Source organism: Poecilia formosa, unplaced genomic scaffold, assembly GCF_000485575.1.
Source record: "Poecilia formosa unplaced genomic scaffold, Poecilia_formosa-5.1.2 Scaffold236, whole genome shotgun sequence".
Classification (NCBI taxonomy): domain Eukaryota; kingdom Metazoa; phylum Chordata; class Actinopteri; order Cyprinodontiformes; family Poeciliidae; genus Poecilia; species Poecilia formosa.
In genome coordinates, this window is record NW_006800175.1 from 502,697 (window position 1) to 522,245 (window position 19,549).

A 19,549-nucleotide genomic window follows, 5' to 3' on the forward strand; every position below is an offset into this window, starting at 1 on the left:
TGAATAATATAAGATACCATTAAACACGGTGGTAAAATACCACAGGCAGGACAGATACGCGGTTCAGGTGCTCATAAAACTGCAGCATGACATCATAAAACATGACTTTACACTACAGCTTGCAAGATAAGCACCGTTTTACTCCGGTTAGTGAAATTAGGGAATGGAGTAATGCAATCTGTACGTTTAAAATTATGGCATCAAATAATTTAACAGGTTTTTACACTTAAAGTGGTCATAAAATGTCCAGTAGCTGCTGCCTATTTTCTGAAACTTAAAGGTCAAGGTCTGAATTTGTGTGAAATTTATGTTTTTTTTTTTGTTGTTTTTTTTTTGCTGAGGCCCCACAGGACTGATTACGGAGAAGTCTGTCAAAGTTCACATGAACCATCACAGAATGTAATGTGTACAGTGAGAGGATTATATCACCAATCACCTGATGTAAGAGAGGCTGGGGGCGGGGCTTAGCTCATCGTGAAACCCGTCTCCTGAGGTCAAACGCTGACAGACGTCATCATCTGCTCATCAGGGCACTTCTGCACATGCTCAGATGTACCTGAGCACCAAAACCACTGATGAGCCGCCTACAGGAACAGACCACAGCTCTGGTCTGGACCTGCGCATATCCTGATTTTTCATGTTCAGTTATATCACAGAAAAAGTCGATTCCAGCGTTCACCCTCTGGCCTGAAAACTGTAAATCTTTCTCTGCTACAAGGGGCCATTCTGGGTCCGGTTTCCCACCTCATAAAAACAGCAAAAATCCTCTCAGTCTGACAGGAGTCAGCCAAAGAGTCACATGATGAAGGGAAGAGGTCAGGAGATGATTTACACGACAGAAATGGGGGGAAAAGTCAGAAGGATCAGGAAAGTTGCACAGGAAGGGCTTCTTCTCTTTATGTTTTAAGCAAAAAGTTTGGTTAAAGTTGTGAAAATTTTCCAAGAAGGAAGCAGAAAGCTTCCCAAATTACATTTTTTCTTGCTATTTCTTATGCTTCACTTCCAAGAAACATACAAGTCTAAGAATCAGAGTAAACTAGAAGCTTCTAAAATGTGAAGATAATAATAAAGAAGCTGGAGAAAAATGAAAAAAGATTTTACATTCTTTCTAAAAACACCTGATGCTTTTGTTTTATTTCTGAGACGACTTTGGGAGTGGTCTAGTCAAAGTTTGAATGTAACATCTCAACATAAGCCTGGCTGATGTCAGAATATGTTGCTCTACTATTCCTTGAAATGCTATCTATTTTCTAAACTATACCACTCCCCCACAGCATAATGCTGCCACCCTTGTACTTTATAGCTGTAATGGCATTTCCTTTTTTTTTGTGCAACAACTGTCTCTAAATTCACAAAGTTAAATTATTGTTCCCTCAGACAAAACATGTCTGTAAAAATTCAAATATTAAGATCTTTGTCCCCGCATGCATCTCCAAACTGTGATCTGCCTATTTTTGTTTTTTGTTTGGCTTCTTTCTCTCTGATTGGTCCATGATGGTACTGGACTCATTTATGACACTGTATTTATTACTAGCTTCAACAGGATCTTCACAAGCTCTGTGAGTACTGACTGGGAGTTGATACACACATTTTGCACCAACCTACATTTATCTCAATTTTATGAAAATGATAAGTCTGAAATGTAGCAAAAAATAAAAATGGTTTAGATTTTTCAATGTGGATAATGTTAGGAAACGTCATTTTTTCTTGAGTCCTTTCAGTGAAATTTAGCATATTAGGGTAAAATAATGTTTTTTTTCCATCACTGTGTTGGAGATTATAGCAAATTGTTATAGCAAATTAAAGTTATTTTGAGGAGCAACGAAGCTTTTGTTACAACAAACTGCCAGTTCAGGTTAGTCCTGCAGTCACAAAAACAAGTTTTCCACCCAGATTCTTCTGCTTCTGAGTGATTTCCTGTTCATTTCTCCTCCTGCAAGCAAAGATAGCTTAAAAAAAAAATAAATCCAGGTGAAAAAGATCTGCGGTCTGCAATCTCAGCACTTCAGACCAGGTTAGGCTGAAGGCTGCTCTTTGTGTTTTTGGTTGCAAGCGACTGACTGCTACCTGGGATTACAGCGCTCCATTAGTTAATCACCCTCAAGCTAAATCTGCTAAAGCCACCATGCAAACAATAGAAAACATCCCATATAATCAAGCAGCGTTTTAAGGTGGCACTCAGAGAGATCACTGCCCAGAGTGTCGTTTAATTCACACCGCCTGTAAATTGGTTTGTCTCCGCTCTGACATCTGCTGAGTGTTATCTCTTGGAATGAAATCTGGCAACCACATGGCACACATTTTAAGTAAATTATCCAACACATTCTTCCCTCCCTTCAGGTTTGTGTGATGACTTTATTGTCACTAAAAGGGGTTGCGCTGCTTTGATGTCCGGGGCTGTAACACTCCGCGGGTAGTAAACGTCCAAACAAGGAGGCAGCACGGCGAGGATTAAAGTTTTCCTGATAGCAGTTCTGTATTACTCACCTGCTCTTGACCCTTATTGCTTGATGCACCGTGAGTTCAAAGAAGTGGGTCAGTCTGACCACACTGGATAAAGAAATTAAAGGAAACATCAAATAAAGGATGAGCTAATCTGTTTTGGCAATGATTAATGGTGCTTTCCGATTTAATGACATGTCAAACAAGAAGTTTGCTTGATCTTTTGAGTACATTTTGTCACACGGGGTAAATGTCCAGCTCAAGTGATGTAATTTCTGAATAAACTCATTCATAAAGCTTCTTGTTTCCGCTTGCAGGCGTGACTTTACCCCTGATCTTCAGACAGAATGGTTCGAAAAGTCTCAGGAGTGTTTACGACCTCTTCTCAGTCTCTCTACTGCGGAAAACGCTGGCGAGGTATTCAGGGAATGTGACTTCTCGGCACAGATCAAATAGGGTTGAACATTAACCGAGTCGAACTCTTCAGCCCTCCGGTGTTGCTCCCAGGGCTCGCCTCTGAAGTTCAAGGGTCCGGCAGGAGCCCTGCTCCGACGCCGGGTGTCAGCAACAGCTTCGCCATCTGGAGCGGTCATCCCTGAACACTCGTCCTTCTCCTTTCTTCCTTTGGTTCTCGTCAAACGTATCATGACGCCACCTTTCAAAACTCCAAGGCAGCCAGTCTCCCGGTTATCTTGGTGTTTCAGAGTTGCGACACGTTGTTTTGCAAGAGCTGCTGGGTCTTGCCCAACCTGACTGTTCTAGATGAACACCGGTCAAACACTTACAGCATTCGAAACCTTGGAGACTTTAGAGTAAAACCGACCCAGGTGCCTCCAGTATCAAGGAGCTGTAAGAGCAAAACCGAAGGCCTACAGATAAATGAGCCAGATTAGAGACCATAAACCACTGCTCTTTGGTCGTCTCAGTCCTACATCCGATTGTTGTAAAACGAGTTAATTTAACTAGAAGGTTGTGATAAACTAACATAAAGTAGCTCATACTAGTAAGGGTATCAACTAGTTTTCATGGTGTTTATAAATGAAAACATGAAAAGCCCCCTTCAGTCTGATACACTTCAATAAAATCCAGCTGTCCTGTGAAGGCCTCAGAGGTTTTTAAGCCTACACAGCAGGTAAATTCAACACAAATCTGCTTTTTTTGTTTTACCTATATGCGGTGAAAAATTGGACTTTTTCACCGCTTTCTGAACAACGCACTTTCAATCCTTTAACCCCAATAAATATCTGATCTATGACACTTCCATATTTGGTACTAAATCAAATATCTGATTGCTTTCAAAATGTCTGCAGTCTCAACAGTTATGCTGCATTTTTATGACTTTAATATCATTGATATGAGATATGCGCTATAATTCTGCACCAGAAAAGGCCAGATGCGGTAAATCAGGATGTAATGGCTGAAAATTATGATAACGAATTATGAAAGATGTCACATCGCATCACAATCCGACCACTTCTGGCTCTGATTACGCATCCAAACAGACTTCCTCATGCAAAAGTTGCAGTCAATACTCCACAAAACGCTGCTGCTATCAGTTGCTTTCTTTTTTATTACTTTTCTTTGTGTTGTTATGCTCTTATGATTGTATTTTCAGATCCCATTGCTAAATAAACTTCAAAATTGATCCATAATCGTCTCTATCTATTATTACTTCTGTAAGCTGTGTGACGTCTCTTCTTCTGCGCATACGGGTCACTTTGGGCTCGTCACTGTTCACACAGAAATCTCTTTGTGGTTGGGTTTTATTAGTATGAACAGCAATGCAAAAAATCGGATTTTGGCAAAAAATCTGAACTCAGCATCAAGACCTAGAGAACCCAGCAGAAAGATGTGGAGAAGGTTTAGGTTATAAGACAATTTCCAGAGTTCTGAAAAATTCAGAGGCTTGTTCTAATCATGAGATTGTGATTGGCAGCGCTAAGACCCGCCTACTGGCTCTGATTGGTTATTTCTAGTTAGCGATGGGAGAACTAGGAGAAGGCAGACAAGCTCAATTTTTTAAAAGATTATCTCCCTCATAACAAACCGTCACAATATAGTGACAGTTTCAACAAATTTGGAAAAGAAAAGGTGGCTTGTCAGAAAGAGCAGGAGTTTCTTAAAGAGAAGGAGGCCTATTGAGGCCTATTTTCAAAATGCTAAATTGTCAAATTTCTTTTAACTTATTGCTGTATTTTTTATATATACAGTATTTTTTTTATAGCAACTGAAGTTAATATAGTTACTAGTTTGAGCTATAAAATGGCAATATATGCCTGGAAAATATAGAATACTGCCCCTTTAAATTTACGTTTATGGCAAAAATGCAGTAAAGCTTTACGAGTATGAATATTTCTGCAAGATAAACTAATTTAAAAAAAATAAAACGAAAAGGAAATAGTGCACAAGTTGTCTCTGCTGATAAAAATAAAACAGCAGAAACTTTACCCAGCAACAGGAGTATTGGTATCAGACTCTAATGTGGAACATCTAGCGTAGTTCCTGCAGAGTTCCTGGCAGCAGCGGCAGTTCTCTAGTAAGTAGCTACTGCTGGATTTGGGTGAGTGCCACGATTTGACAGTGAGGGATGAAAACGTCCACACAGCAGCTGCGGGTCTCTGTCTCGGAGAAGGACGGGACAATAAGGTTGAACAATCCTGCAGGAGGTTGAACCAGCTTCCTGCTGTGAGGCCTGGACAGATTTACGACCCAGCAAATGATACATTGAAGGAGAGAGTGGTTGGAGGGGCCGGAAGACTGGGTGTGGAGTAATCTGCATATCTGCCATGGTTAAGCTCAGGTCAGAGGTTTGTGGTGGTCTCTCCGCCACCTTGCTGACCTGGAGCCACTGGAGGAATGCCGTTTTATGATGGCTGCACATTTGGACGCCTGATTTTTCTGGAAAGTCCAGACTGCAGAAGGTGTAATTTTCCCAATCACTTTTGCAGCACAGAGGCTCCACATCATGACCCTACCACCTTCGTGTTTTACAAGGAAGCGATAAAAGGAGCTGGAGTTAATTTGTCGTCTTTAAAAAAAACTGTAAAAATCTATGTTGCAAACTATCTTCTTTTTATTCAAAATGCTCAAAGAGACCATTGTTTGTTTGATTTGTTTTGAGTGGTTTACTAGCATTTTTATGACTGACATTTTGACACTTCAGGTCAAATTCACTCAGCGAGAATCCTTTCAAAGCAAACCTTTTGACCAAACCCCTTATGCAGTTAAAATGCTGAACATTTCTCTGAGCAGTCTTGTCTGTACTTGTCTTTTAGTGGACTTGTGAAATGTCTTTATTTGCAGCTTGAAAAAAAAATGAAGGTGTGAGTGATCTGAGAGGCCTTGGATCGAGTTTCATTGATGAAAATTTTAAAAATGATGCTTAAATTTTCTTGGCATAAAAAGGAAGGAATTCAAATTGGAAAATGGAACAAAAATGTGCAAAATGTGCAATGATTTAAATTTCAGTTTATTTGCATGGTATGCCAAAAATATCTAAAAATATATGTATCATTGACAGAAACTTTGACTAGTCATGTGAAGTTCTCTGAAATACAATTTACTACCAACTTTTATATTATTTTACTATAAATGTAGATTTTTTGCCAATTCTTTTGGAACTTCCTGGTTTTAGATGTGACAAATTATATTAACTCTGGCAAAAAAGCTCACTGAATGTTATACTTTTACTGCATTCTCTTGTACAGAATCACTCACTTCCTTCCTGTAGATTTTTTCTAGTGTTTTCTTTCCTTCCTTCCTGCTTTCCTGCTTGTCTTCTCAAGAACATTTTGAAATGTCCTAGTCCAAGTCCAGGTTTAAATACTTTCCCACAATGCTAGTGTAGTTTGGATAACATTTTCTCTTAATAAAATAAAAATCATATTTGAAAATGGCATCTTTGCTTGAAATTAAAATTAGTTTGGTGATCTGAAACATTGAAATGTGACAAAAAAAAGAAGCAAAAACGGAAGTGATCTATAAGGGGTAAATCTTTTTTCACAGCAAACTATGTCGCTCTGAGGGTGTAAGCACACTCTCAAGTCTTGTAGTTTCACTCAAGATCCAACTACCAAACACCAAAAGAGTTTTAAAATCTGAATCTATAAAGGTTTTCATCTCACTGATTAGCATGAGAGCCACGAACCACCTTCAGTGGCTCAAGATGGAGAGCGGTCACCTTCATGACCTGCCAAGGTCGCGTGAAACAGACTGAAATGGTAAACAGGCTGCTGCATGATTATCCAGGGGACTCATTTAAAGAACCTTCAGTGGTATTTCTGCTTCAAGCTGCTGTTAATTAATGACCCAGGCTAGTGTATGTGTTTATGTAAATGCCTTTGTCTCAGTTCTTCACTTACTATGGAGGCTAGTTATTAGATAGCAGTGTGACCTCCAAAACCTCCCAGGCAGCCGGCGGTCGCCGTGCGGAGGGATTTATTTTGCTGACATGGCTATCTTTAAGTTGTGAAATCTGAACCAACAACTTTTGCTCCTAAAAGTAGCCCAGATATCTTGGGATATAAATATGATTGGACATAGTGGCCCATTCCTGTCCGCCATGCCTCAAAATGGGCAACACAAGAGAACATCACATAAGGAAAGGTGTGTGTGGATTTTACAAGTAAATTTCTGGAAGGAAAGCAATCATCTAAAGTCACTGCTTGAGAGCTGTTGCAACAGTTTCATTTTGAGAAAACTGGGTTCTTAAACGGCACAACACTTAGATGATTCATCTGTAAGATAACCTGGTGTTTGCTAGTGCTTTTGTTAACCAGATGAAACACCACAAACGGGTTAGGAATGAGTAACGGACAAATGGCTGCGCTCAAGCATGGGGGAGGACCTGTGATGCTCTGGGCTTGCTTCTCTTTGATGTACCAGTAAGGTGAAAAAAGGCTGGATTTTTCAACAGGATGAAACCAAAAGTTCAAGAGACACAAAGAAATCCACCTTCTTCCATGGCTGCAAAGAGCTAAAGAGATTAGAGCAAAATTACATTATTTAGAATTTGTTAATTTGTTGATAATTACATCTTTTTGTTGTTATTTTGTTCTTTTTTATGTTATTTTGTGTGAACTTTTATTCCTCGTCTTTAATAAGATTGTGGTGTGTTTTTGGTATTTTATGTGTATTTGTTGTTAATTTGTATTGATTAGTTTCTGTATGTGCAGTTATTCTTTGTATTTTTCCATTTGTCTATTTCTGTTTTTACATTCTGTCAATATCTCTTTACTTTTTGGTGTTTTAGTGGTAAATTTGGATCAAATTGAAAAAACTCAGAGCCCACTGGACTGAACCCCAAAGAAAACCTCCTGGTTATTCCACCAAATATTGATTTATAATTTCTTCCTGAGTTAAAACATTAGTACTGTTATTTCTAAATTAATATGAACTTGCTTTCTTTGTATTATTTGAGATCTGAAAGCACTGCATCTTTTTGTTTCTCATTTTCTGCAAATAAATACAAAATGTTTGCTTGGAAATTCAGACACGTTGTCAAAAGTTTATAGAATAAAACAACAATATTAATTTTACTCAAACATATACCTATAAAGAGTAAAATAAGAGAACTGATAATTTTAAGTGGTCTCTTCATTTTTTTTCATTCCCATTTAAAGAATTTATTTATTTTTTGCTGCACATTGCATTTCTGCATCTTTGTGTAGGCTTTTCCTTTGTACATGTGTTATCTTGTGATGTACAAATGACTCACTTGGTTAGGTGGTGGAAGATTTTATTGCAAGACTTAAAACTCACATGTCACAAAAACCAAAGATTTGCATATATATTTTAGAAGGTATTCCAGTCCACCAACCTTTAGATACCATTAAAGGGATACCAGTCCTGATGATCCTCTCCCAGTTATGTGCTCTGGTTCTGTCCTGTTTGGTGGATGAGCCAAACCACTCAGTGATGGATGTGCACAGGAAAAAGGAGTCCAACAGCTCCTTCTGTAGGTTGTACTTCTGGTACCAGTCTCTGCTGGGATTTCCTCTGAATAGAGTCAATGTGTGAGGACCACAGAAATAAGATGGTTTCAAAGGAACCAGAAAAAATCCTCAGAGTTGTTCAGGATGAGAAAGCAGCGTGGATGTTCTCTGAACTCAGCCGTCATCTCCACCATCTTAACCTATCAGTAGACAGACAGTAAATATCAATAGTAAAAGAACTGACAAAATTATTGGTACAACATTGCGTGATGTAATATAAACATTTTTAAAGCGTGTTTGTATAGCACATTTTCAGCTACAAGCCAATTCAAATGGCTTTATCTAATTAAAAGGAAAATAAAGCAACAAGCAAAAACATTAAAGTAAAGGAAAACAATAATTGTTATTAACCAAAGGCAAGTATAAAGAAATGACATTTTAGCCTTAATTTAATGGACCTCAGTGTTTCAGCAGTTTTACAGTTTTATGGAAGTTTATTCCAGATTAAATGAAAATAAAAACTAAATGCTGCTTCTCCATGTTTGGCTCTAATTCAGGGATTGGTGAATAGACCAGAACCAGGAAACTTGAGAAAGCTTTTTAAAGTATTTTGGTCATTAGCCGCTCAGTGACTTATAAACCAACAAAAGTATTTTAAAGTCTCTGGTCTGAGATGTGCTCTGTTTTTGCTAGTTTTAGTGAGAATTCAAGCTCATTCTGGGTCAGTCTGATTGGCTTTTTAGGCGGATCTGTGACGACAAGGTTGCAGTAATCAATACGACTAAAGATAAACACATGGAGGAGTTTCTCTAGAGCTTAAAGGGACATTAGTCCTTTAATCCTAGAACTGTTCTTCAGGTGATAGAAGGCCGACTTTGTGATTGTGTTTACATGTTTCTGGAGGCTCAGGTCAAAGTCCATCACTCAGATTTCGAACCCGATCAGTTACTTGATCAGTCGGAGTGAAGGACATTCTCTAGGCCCCTTATTATCCACGGCATGGCAAATCTGAGCTCCTTCCATCTGGAAAAAGATTCAGACCACCTAAGCAAGGACCAACACATGGAAAAACAGTTCTATTACTGAGGCCATTATTCAGATAACTCTAAAATGTGATTGGGCTTTCTCGTTTTAGTTTGATTGATATTTTTGTTCATGCTTTAGGTTGATTTTTAAATTTTTCATCTGGCTACAAGGAAAATGTTCATACAGGGACAATATTAAAGTGATACTGATACAACTTGTTGGTACATTTTTTTAAGTGTTCACAGTTGTTTCCTTGTTCCTTTTTACAAATGATCATTATTGCTGTTGTTCTTAGTCATTTGGCACATTTTGGCTTACATAATGTTACACTTCAATGCTCAAGTTAATTATCAGATATTTTCCAGGTCTTTGTACCTATTAAAAGAACGTGCATAACTATATGATTGTTTTGCGTCACTCTGTTCATTTGTGGCTTTCAGTAAGTCTAAGACTTTCCTGTAAAACATTAAAGCAGCGTTGTTTTTTTTTATGGTCTTCAAAGTTTATCTTGGAAGTTGAAATACAAAGAAGTTAGTCATGGTTTTAAGGTTTTGCGCAAATTTTCATTTCTTCGCTGTTAAGTTTTCAAGAGAAAACTGTTGGAGAGGATTCCACGAATGACATTGAAGATTGCAGGCCAGAGCTCAGCTGAGGTGGCCTTAAGCCCAAAAACCAGAGGCATGGAGCTATTCCTGTCCAAAGTTAGTAATGAAATGCATATTTGTGTGCACAGCAGAGATAGAGAAAGCCCTTCATGTTCCTTTCATCCAAGAGTCTCCTCCTCTGTGAGCCAACACAGCCAGCTATTCACTGTCTGTCACACTGGCGCACATGATCCTCACAACCACAGCCATCATAATCAGCCTATTAACAAACATGGTGGCAGATTATAGCGGGACTTCATCTCGTGGCTGTAACTGCGCACAAAGACAATAATTGATTTATTCAGTTTAAATAAAGAACGGTCCTTCATGAGGTCAACAGCGTTATTCCCCTGCAGGCATTACTGAGGACAGGATCTTTTACTACATGTTGATTCATAAAATTCTGCGTCGTAGCTGACCTTTTTTTTTTTTTTCCATCTGCATCTGATCTGTTGATAGTAAAAAGAGGAACTGTGCATTAATTTTGCGTGCTGTGATGTTTGCACTCTGTGAACCCAGCCTCCTCTGAGCCTGAGCTGTCATTTGTGGATGTGCATGATTCTATGCTGCTTTGCCACAACTATACTCAGCCCATACAACAAAAGCTAGATCAGACATAAACGCCACCAGGCTGAAAATTACAAGCTTCCAGTTGTGGTTTCTCCATGTGTGTGTGCGAGAGAAAAGACGTCACGAGGGACAGAGCAGCTGCCTTTCTGTGTCCTCATTGTCTCCACTGAGACTCCACAAATCCAGTGAACTGCCATTATCCAGTTAAATGGACATAATAAGGCTGCTGGAAGCATTATTAGATCAGGAAGTCCTGTGATGTCATGTTTAAGTGCAAGGAAAATCTCTGACCTAAATCTAAAATTGTTTCTCAACTTCTTTCTCTGAAAAGGTCACCTGACACCAAGAGTTCAAAAGGTTTTTTTTGGCAGGTTTCTTAAGCTGTCGTTGCTTTTTCCTACCTGAAAGAGATTTTCCCCAAAACACTTTTGAACAATGTTCATAACCAGTATATATTTTTAAATGTTTAATAAGAGAAACATCTAAAAATGTCTTTGTTAAAGTTAAATTCTCACTTTCAGTCAATCATTCTGCAACCAACCAACCGACCAACCGAGCATCTAACCTTTTGGTCAATAAACTAACCAGCCAACCAATCAATTTTCTGGTCAACCAGCCAGTCAATCAACCAATGTTCTGGTCAACAAACTAACCACCATTCTAGTCAGCAAGCCAGCCAACCAACCAACCAACCAACCAACCAACCAACCAACCAACCAACCAACCAATGAAGCAACTAACCAGTCAACCAACCAATGTCCTGGTCAACAAACTAACCACCATTCTAGTCAGCAAGCCACCCAACCAACCAACCAACCAACCAACCAACCAACCAACCAACCACTCAATTTTCTGGTCAACCAACTAACCAACATTCTGATCAGCAAGCCAACTAACCAACTAAGCAACAATCACTAACTAACTAACCAACTGGCCAATCTTCTGGTCAACCAACCGATCTTAAGTTAATTAGTAACCAATTAAGCTTAATTAGTAATTGATGGCATCCTGATTCCCAGAGTTATGAATACAACCTCCTAACAAGGCCTTTCTTTATGATGTGATAGAAAAGAGAACTGATGTAATAAGTAAAGCAGGTTGTTTTAGTTAATTTATAATCTAGAGCCAAGAAAAATGAAGAGGTGGAGCTGCACCAGTGATGTTTAATTAACATTTCCTCCAGCTCTTAGAATTGAATCTTTGTCCATCTGTGGACCCCATTAGTTGGGAAGTCATAAACCGGGTCAATCGGATGTGATTTAGGGAACTTTGAGGTTTCAAACTAACCAAACAGATGTCACTGTGTTTTATTGCTCCCTGTGAATGCCAGATAGTATATTTGCACTGTTGTACCTTCATTTGTTAGTCATTTTTGAAAGAAATGTTTGCCAAATACATAAAAATCCACATACATGGATCCTTAAATTAAGACGCCTACCTTTTGGCTCTGCTCCTACCTCACCAAGACAGACCACATCTATCCACCTCTGGCTCCTTCCTATCTCTACTCATGCTTAAGACATCAGGAACATAAACTCCAACTTGAAATTGACTTGCTAGAGCAAATGGAGTGGTCTACTTTTTTCCAATTCAGAACTAAGACCTCATAAATCATTTGAGCACACTTTGAAATTCAGAGCTTTGAGACCCCAACAGACGCACAGAAGCTTCAGAAAATCCAAGTAAAGACGATCAAGAGGTACTGAAGTGTTGAAGTTGTAAATAACTATTGTCTAATAGGCATTTATCCTCCAGCTCCTAATGTAATAGATCCACTATTAGTCACACTGATAAATTAATAATCTGTTTAGCTGTATCCTTCTGAAACTAATCAACTGTGACAGGCTCCTTCCTGTCAAATGGGAGTTGTTCCTTTCCACTGTTTCCACATGCTTGCTAATGTTTCAGGGATTACAGCACTGCAATCAGCCATCCACTGTACATAACTTTTCAACAACTGAATTGGACTGCACTGTACTTTAAATAGGACAGAACTGCACTATGTTTAACTGAATTTGAACCCATCTATACGATTGCATTCTGCTGGACCGAGAATTAGATCCGCTTGTCTTATAAAGCGAATCTAATTCTGGTCAAAACCACTGTATGGTGAGATAATGAGCTCATAGTATAATAATGAATTTCCACTCTAGTGTTGCAGTGTTGAAGTTCAGATTACAGCATCAGAACCTGACATGCATGTTGAATGCCAGCTGAATTTGAATCCATCTATATGATTGTATTCTGCTGGACTGAATTAGATCTACTTGTATTACAAAACAGTGTTTATGTCTCTTACTCAATACAAATATCTGCATCTCTCTTTCTGTCTCTAACTATCTGCTGCTTAACATTTAAAGGTTGTTGCAAGCTCCACTATGCAAATATTGTGACTGTGGGGCAGTGAATGGAAATACAAGGTTTGTATTAACTGTAATGTGAGTGGACAGTTTGTAGTCAGGGTGATCTCACTGAAACTAAAACCGCCACCATCCCTGCTTAATGATTAAAACCACTGTATGGTGAGATAATGAGCTCATAGTATAGTAATGCATTTCTACTCTAGTGTTGCACTGTTTGGGTTGTTTACGCCTTTAAATACCAGAACCAGGGTTCAGATTGCAGCTTCTTGCATGTTGTCCAACTGGCCCAGTCTTAAACACATTGGTGGGCGTCTGCCAGGTAAATTTTGCCAAGGCAAACTTTTAAAAGCCTTGATCATTTACTGTTTCGACATAGTTGGTTTCATATCTGCAGTTGTGATGAGTGACTTCTGAAGTCAGGACGCAGAGATGCATATGAAATTTATTTAATCTTCTAAAGTCGGTACAAAACTTTGAACTTTTCTCCACTTGCACATTTTACAACCACAAACTTGAATATGTTTTATTTGGATTTTATGTGGAAGAAACCAGTGTGCAATTCTGAAGTGAAAGAAAAGCTTGTTAAAATTGCTTACAAATGAAAGGAGAGACTTTTGTGTATTTGTGTTCAGCCTCCCTGCATCAAAACATTGTAAAATCGTCTCCTGGTGTAATTACAGCTGAGCGTCTTTTGCGGGCTGAAACCATTGTGTTTTCGCAAAGCAGCTCAAGATCAGATGGTTCGAGTATTGCGTAACATTCTCATTTCAATTTAGATCAAGGGTATTGTAACACATGAATGTGTTTTGATCAAAAACCATTGCATTGTTGCTTTTGTCTGCATGTTTAGGATTGCTCATGATGTTCCCACCACCGTGCTTCAAGGTGACGTGCAGTTCATGTAGGTGTGGTTGGGTTCGCCAAACAGTGTTCGGGCTGTGGGTGTGTGTGGACATGTTCCTCCTACCTTCTCTCTCTCCTGGGTGTGACAGCTGGATTGGTTGCAGCTGGAGCTCATCAGGGAGCAATCAGGAGGAGTATTTAGAGGGGCGGTTTTCCTGAGGCAGACCACAGATGATTCACTTGCTTCAAGTAGTAATCGGGCCTGAAGTAAATACTTGTTTTTCACTTTTAGCTAATACTTACTTGCAGTCAATTTTTATGGATCCCTCCATAAGTCTTCCTGCCACTCATCAGGCCTTTCCTGGAAAGAAACAAAGGGGAACAATCATCTCTGTCTAGTGGACTTCTTAATTTTTTTGCTAATTTAATTTTTGTTCTTCCCGTCAGTTGCTTTCGTTTTGCCACTCTCCCAAAACGGCCAGACTTGTGGGAAGCATGAAGTTTTGTTGTCTGGTCAACAAATTCTGCAGCTTATCCAGAGTTGGGTTTATTATAATTGGACTGTAGATACAATGATACTTCTGCAGGAAGGTAGTTTCACTGGATTTAAAAGAATATTAAACTAAACAGAGGTTGTCACCATATTGTAATATCTGCATTGACTCATAGTTGTTTAGCTGTAGCGCAGTTAGAGTGAGTCTATCAAACTTGCAAGCTGATGCAAAAAGGAAACTGCTGTGTTATTTTAGGGCCACACAGCAAAGAATATGATCTACATTCTTTGAAGACTAGCACTGTTCCTAGAAGTGTCAGTGAGACAACAAACATAGCAAGGACTGAGGTAAAATTAAAAGGCTCAATGCATAAGGCATTTACACGAGATACGATAGCGTTCAAGCTGCAGCGTAGTGGTTTACCGCATCAAAATGAGACTGAGCAGCTTTACTTTCTTCTTAAAATCCTGTGAAGCAACTTCCTATGCTGTTGTGCAATTTAAATGTTAAACCATATGCCTTCTCTGAGACTTTCAGCAAGAGAAACAGGCTGTAATCGGTGCGTGTTTCGTCTTTCTGTTTTCACATTCCACAAGGTGTGAAGCCCATGTCAGGAAAATCAGCGCAGATGTTAGTTTGCTTAACCCGGCATTTACACACTCTCACCGTCTGACCCATTCCCAGAAAGAAAACCCCAGGAGGGCACCCATATGACAAACCCACGTTGGACCAGCGTCAAGCTGAAAACAGGCAAATTCAGGGAAAGAAAAAAAAAATCATGCACTCTTTGCAACCTGATCCCCCGTCGTTCGCCTTTCTCATGGCCCTGTCTGAATGCCAGCATCTGTGTAAACGCTAAGGTAATTCACTCCCCGCTGTGAGCGTGGAGGTAGTGTAAACCACTTGTCATTGCACATATCCTCTTAGATCAGCCCTGACTTCTTCCAATTGTGTCAAGACATACCATCAGCATAGCACTGCACAGTTCAGATTAACACTTTTCAGAAGAGCAAGAATGTTTCCCCTAAAGTAGAGAAACAGAAACAGAAAATGAGCCCAAGTTAGCAGGCTGTTATAGTTTGATATTTCCCCTCTTTGACTGCTCTGCAGATAAGGGTCAGCCCCAGACACACTGTCTGAATCTAAATGACACCCTATAAAAGCGGCACTACTTTTCACAACAAAAAAGATATGCATACACACAGCGACAACTTCCCCTAACAATGACTCAGACTGAAGATGCTGAACAGAATAGATTAAGTAAAACTGAAAAATTTCAATACCTAAATGATACGTTTTCCAAAGTCATCAACGGCCTCTTGGTTTTATTTCACTAGAATCAATAAATATCTGACTAGATTCTGTTACTGCTGCAGCTGCTGGGTGACAAAGCGAAATTACTTTATAACTACTGAACCATGAAAGTTTAACTCTTTCACGATAAAACAAGAACACAGGTGGGAGTTCTTACAAACACCTTGAACCATGAACAAATCAACTAATCTGCAAAAAGTGAATGTATCATACGTTGGAAAAACTACAGTCAGAAGAAAGTCTTTGAGGAAATTAAGTGACAGTTTGGTAGCTGCTAATGTTAAAAGAAGTCATAAGTCGACCTGCATGAATGACTGAAGGGTTAGCATTTGGATCCACAATATGGTGTTACACCCAAAGTATTATTTGGTCATCCTTTGTCTTAAAAACCAAAGTTCCTCAAAGAATGAGCTCCTTTCAAGACCAAAGTGGAAGTTTCTGCATCTCTATTTGAGGTGTTATAAAAACTGGTCGAGTAGATTTTTCACACAGTTGCCCTTCTGGTGACAAGAAAATAGACTCGATGACCTCAAAAAGCAACTAATCACACCCAACAGATAAGAAACGTTGGGTTATTTCACTATTTTTAAGGCTTTGGAAGAGAACCAATGTCCACAAATAGAGTCACACGGAGCAGTGAACCTTTCCAGGAGTGGTAGGTCTACCAAAATCACTCCAGAGTGCAGCAGCTACTCATAGAGGAGGTAACAAAATAACCTAGATAACTATAGCACTGCAGACTTCACTTAACCCAGGTAAGTTTAGTTCTCACGATTCAACAATAAGAAGGAGACTCAGCAAAAATGGTATAAACAGAGAAATTCAAGAGAAATTGGCCAAAACCAACGAGGACAAAAAACACAAAGGTCCACCAAGTTTAGGACTGACAACATGGTGGTGATGTCCTGCTAAATCCTGACCTGGACCATTTACCATTAGTAGCAGAACCATTAATCCTACTCTCTACCAGAAAACCCTGCTGGAAAATGTCCAGCCATCAGTCTGTGACATTAATTCTGCCAGATAAAGTTCCAAAGCACACAAGCAAGCACTCTTCTGAATAGCTCAAACGAAAAAAAATGGCAAAACCAAAAACACATCAATGATGTCCTAGTCAAAGAGAACAAATCAAAGTTTCTTCACAGTGATATAAAATACTCATTGGTAGTTATTCCAACTAGTTTGAAATAACTGAGACCACAGCAGAGATGTATGGTCATAAAGCATGGCACTATGTTTGGTGCAACACACCATACCAAGTGTAAAGCTGTGTGGTGGAGGTGTGAAAACTCTGGTTTATTTTTAATCCACAGGACCACAGCTTCACCAAACTTGGACAAGTACTGATGGGCCTACGTTTCACAACGCTGACTAAGACTTCAGGATAGAGACAGAAAATCTGTGAAAGAAATTGAGCTCCTCTGACTTCTCGTAGTGCTAAGCAGAAAAATACAATCAGAGGATGGAGGAGAGTCTTAGCTCTGCCAATCATGCTTGTGTACAAGCTGCTCATTCCTCTTCCCTTCATCGCTCCTATGTTACAGCTTCTTCCTGATAGCAGAGCTTGTCCTGAATGTTCATGCTAGTTAGCATAGCCACTGATGACGGCAAATAAACATTTTCTGGGACGGTTAATTGTTTCTGTGCCATTAGCAAATATAGCTGCACATACATGAGGCTGATTGACAGCACTAAGACACTCCTCCTGGCTGATTGGTTGTTTCTGACCATTTCTTCAGATGGTAACAGTAACTCAGGAAGGAGGTTTGACATCACAACATGGTGACACGCTTTAACTATGTCGTAAAAAAATATTCTTTAATTAAAAATTACCTGCTGCAGCCTTATCGTCTGTACACTGACCGAAGTTAAATTCCTTGTTTATGCCCACAATCTTGGCTGATAAAGCTGATTGTTATTCTGATCCTGTGAGCTCTGAGGAAGCTTTCTGAAATCTTACCGAGTCTTTGCCATGAAGAACTTCAGCAGCACCTTGACCCCTTTTGCCTCGACAGCAAAAGGGTTCAAGACAAGCAACAATATATTTTAGTGACTATAAATGATCCAGGAGGATATTTGGAGGTAGAGGCTGGTACCTGAAAGCCACTTAAGACAGAACGCAGCGACCCACATTAAAAACGACTGGGATTGTGCTTACAGATGAAATCCAATCCTAATTCCTTCATAGTTTAAAGGCTCAGTAGAAGAGGGTGTACCAGTCTATATTTCAGTTTCCTTGAATGAGCAGGGAGGAGTAACTGAGCCTTTTAATATAACCCCATCAGAGTTCATCCAGAATGGCAGCTCAGGAGACAGAGGCTTGGTGTGTATCTGCAGGGTGTTTACTCTAACCATTAGGCTCACTTTCAGGCGTATAATAACACTTTCTTTGATTAAATGTCTGCTAATTTTACAGCCTTTCTGCCTATACTTAGTGGTAATTTGAAATAAAAGCACCCTGTGATGGAGAATGATGGAGCATGATTCCTGGAAAGCGCTTTCCCAAGATGTGAGGAGGGAAAAAAAAAAAATCAGGAAGTAGCTGCCTGGGAGACTGTTGGGCTTTCTCAGCGCAGTCTTGCACAAGCGTCCTGGGAACGCAGAGGTAACGGCTCACCTGCAACAAGTCGGGACTCCTTTTAATCTGTAGTTTCTTTGCTTCGGGGAGTTATGACAGCTCACATGTGACTGAAAAAACAAAAACAAAAAAAAAAACGAAGATGGATGAGATACAATGTACTGAACTGTAGTAGCTTGTGATGAGATAAGATTTTGTCACAGACAAAAATAAAGGACACACGTGCATATGTTCGCACATATGTGCACATGGGTGTCGTGCAGCAGATCCTTTACATAAAGGGATTAAATGACAGACAGCCTGAGCAGTTATTTTAATTGAAGATTTGCTGATGGAGACACTTTAGAGGCTTACTGGACTTTTCTATTTTTACCCCCAGCACACCCTCACAGACCTTTGGTAGTAAAAGTTCTCAGAGCAAAGATGCAATAATGTCATTATAACCAATAAAATATAACTACTTTGGAGCCACCTAGAAAGCTTCAGTGGTGAGATTTCAATTAGCTGCATCTGATCCTGTATTTCTGCACACAAAACCTCAACATTGACATTGTAAGAGAAGGGTTAGTTGAATGCATGAGCACCATTTTAGGGGAGTGCAACAGGAACTGCAAAGTGCAAGCATCGCTCAGTGCATTTTGCAATCTCAGAATGTGTCGCTGCCTTCAGTTGCGGGTTGACAGAACAAATTTGTGAATGAAGTTCCCACCATGTATGGTTGTTAGGACAAGAGGAACAAGGAAACTGAGTGTTTCCTCTCTTTGGTTTCAGCTGTTGAAATTTCTTGTCAATGAGCTTCGCAATGGCTGAAAGCTAAGTTTACTACACTGTCTGCATTTATAGATATCCTGCTTCAGCAACAAGCTGACATCAAGGATGTCAAAAATATACAAGCTTCTGCAGTGCAGCAGCAGCACATATCAGGCAGTAACCATTGTTTCATGTAAACTGTCCAAAGCTCTAATAGTTCCTGTTTCTATGTGACTCACACTCGTTGTTTCTCGGCTTCAGAAACCTCTCTGAATAACAGTCTACACTCTAATAACATGAAAGTCTCCGCTTACTTTTATCACAACTGTCATCCACCACTGTGTTCTAAAGTTAAGAGGAATGGTAGCAGCAGCAGCCTCAGGCAGTGACTCAGTTTCAGGTCCACTGCAGACTCACCGCTTTATATCCCCAGCATTTAATATATGCAACCAGTTGAGTCAGAAAGCAACTTTCCCTCTTGGTGTACAGTAAAATCACGAGCTCTGACAGATTAAAACCACGCAGGATGTTTCAGAAGCCATCTCACTATAGCTATTATTTTACTTACCTAAAAAATAGCTAAGTAAAATTA

The 19,549-nt window shown here is 39.4% G+C and overlaps 1 long non-coding RNA gene across 4 annotated transcripts in view; it reads right to left on the reverse strand.

Moving 5' to 3' along the window:
* Positions 1-8,162: 8,162 nt before the first annotated feature.
* LOC103149784 (uncharacterized) overlaps positions 8,163-19,549 on the reverse strand; it is a 50,033-nt gene continuing 38,646 nt past the window's right edge. For all 4 annotated transcript variants that reach the window (XR_001664351.1, XR_001664350.1, XR_001664348.1 and 1 more), the window contains 4 exons: positions 18,247-18,317; positions 14,125-14,182; positions 13,946-14,036; positions 8,163-8,575 (listed from right to left, as the gene is read on the reverse strand). This is a non-coding gene — a long non-coding RNA (uncharacterized LOC103149784). The remainder of the gene's footprint in view (positions 8,576-13,945; positions 14,037-14,124; positions 14,183-18,246; positions 18,318-19,549) is intronic.